The sequence below is a fragment of the Fopius arisanus genome, unplaced genomic scaffold (genome assembly GCF_000806365.1).
Source record: "Fopius arisanus strain USDA-PBARC FA_bdor unplaced genomic scaffold, ASM80636v1 scaffold00207, whole genome shotgun sequence".
Classification (NCBI taxonomy): Eukaryota; Metazoa; Arthropoda; class Insecta; order Hymenoptera; family Braconidae; genus Fopius; species Fopius arisanus.
This window is the reverse complement of record NW_011887946.1, coordinates 25,340-27,946: the sequence shown is the minus strand read 5'-3', so window position 1 is coordinate 27,946 and position 2,607 is coordinate 25,340.

Sequence of the window (2,607 nt, the reverse complement as noted above, 5' to 3'; positions counted from 1 at the left end):
TTTTATTGTACAGCGTTGAAATGTTGAAAATATAACAAACGCGTAGTGCAATTATTCGAGAATTTTTACTGGAGTCCAGTAAATAATAGTTTGCGAACTAAATTACAATTTTCTATCCCGCGAAAATGGTGTACATGGGCCGATTCCATATATTTCCGAATTTCTGCTAAAAGTATTTAGCAAACGCATTGTATGTACTGAAAAAAAATTATTTTTGTGTAAATAGATAAAATTGAATAGTTTTGAGCAAAATTTCTTAGCAGATGCGGCCATCACCACCGGATGATGATAATAATAGTTATAATAATAATAATTAGAGTCCAGGGTCGATTGTTGAGATTCACTAGTGTAATCTTTGAAACAGTTGATGACTGCATACGAGATGCCGGTAATTAACGACAAATTATTTTTGATAAGGAAGGAGCACAAAGTAATTAAAATTCAATTACACGATTATTATTTTCATTTCATCGGGAGTTCGAGAGGTAATACCAGTAATTGAGTGCGAAGCGATTTTTATTCTGACGAGGGGAGGGTACGAAATAATTTCATGGAAATTGGTTGATAATTATTCTGATTGAGTAAATAAGACATTAGGAAAATTGAAGGAAAATCGTTTTTGAGGTGAAGGAGCACGAAATGCCGAGAAAAAAATTGCGAATTTTGAAATAGAAAAAATTTAAAAATGTCCGTAAAACATAATATGAAAGAAGAATGACCGGGGGAATAATTGCAGTCGAATATACCGAACAGCTAATGCCCAATTAATCAGTCCATCTCTGCACTTTCAACTCAATACATTCACTTCAGCGCAATTATACATCTCCTAATCAAGAGTAGAGGACAAAGGATTACATCATTGGGCCGAAAAATAATTTCCAAATCGACGTGGGCTTCTTGACATGACATGACAGTCACAAAAATACTGCAACAATTGGGTCATAGAATATAATAGGGTGTAACAAAAAATATATTTGAATCAAATACATAGTGTATATAGTTTATATAAATTGAGTATAGTAATATAATTAATGAATTATTAAATAACGAGAATTATTGTAAATTCTGACGAGAACTTGGGACTGACCATCGCCCCAAGGCTTCCCATCAATCATTTACATTTTATATACATAATAATTAGTAAAATTATATGAAGTATACTTCATATAAATTTTCAATATATTTTCAATGAATTTGCAGTAATGCAATCGATCATATTTTCCGTAAATTTTTTGTTAAAGGCGTACAGATTTTAATTAGATTTCCATTTCACTTTTCGGCTTCATTACCATAAAGAGTAATTTCCTCATTTCGCCTTCAGCCGTCAAGAAAATCATCACCCACCCATCATTACTCCACTCCCCCGTGAAATTCCCACAGCAATCTCGATGAATTAATTCTCCCCGACGCATAATAATAAATTCTCTACGTGGAATTCTCTCTCAATGCCGCCATATCCTCCCGCATGGAATCCGGATGCCAAGTTTTCCACTCACAATTCCACCGATCAAAACCGATCCTCGTAACAAAAGACGTAAAAACTAATATTCCCGGCAAATGTTAAATCGTGGAATAATTAATCAGGGGTTCGCCAGCTGATCATGATGATCCATTATTTACATAAAAACTCGATACCTCTTAATTCATTGGGTGGAAGGAAAAAAAAAAATTATTCCTCCGGGCTATTCGTTGAATTACAATTGCAGATTGCAATTGTCCGGAGATAATTTTTATAAAACGTGGGGTTGACTCACTCCCTGCGTCAATCGCGTTCGAATTACTTCGTAACGATTTCCGATTCACCTCCTTCGCCGATTGAACTCCTCTAATTGCATAATTATAAACAGCTGTTACATCGTGCCTCATGCAAACCCGATAACTACCAAATGAGGGAATTGTAAAAAAAGGAATGAGTAGAGACACGAGTCACTTCCAAGTCGTGTCTTTTGTTCAGTGAAAGTAATTATCTGATCGGCTTCCGTGATTCTATGGTGTGATAAAATATTGCCGCTCGATGGGGCGGTGTTGGAATTGATGTATCGCATTATTATTGGCATTATCTGTTCAGGTGTTTCAATTCCATTTTATACAGATTGATAAAAAATTTTTACTTCATTTCCGTTTCGCTATTTAAGGATGTTCTCCCTTTTCAGTTAAAATTACAATTTGTTGAATTTCCAGACAAATTATTGATTAAAAAACCCAAAAAATATGTTTTTGGGTTAATTTAATCTTTGCACTTTATCAAACAAACAAGCCTACGTAATTATGGCACGATTACGGCATTTTAGAACTAGCCCGAATAAAACTCTGCATTTTCTTTATTTTATTGAACAGTCGAGACTTTCGGGGCGATTCTGTAATTTTATTAATTTACTCTATTACGGTTCTCGGAGTTATTCCCCCAAACAAAAATCTTCCACACAAAATCCTCCGGAAGAAAGATAAATAACCTGTGAATTATAGGATACGATAAATCTTCATATACATAATCGGTAAGCGCACTTAGGTTCCGTAATTATTATTGAATATTTCCCTCCCTGTATGAATATTTTTTGTTATTTTTCCACGGGAGTGGCCGCGAGTTGAGTGTCAAAGTCATAAAAC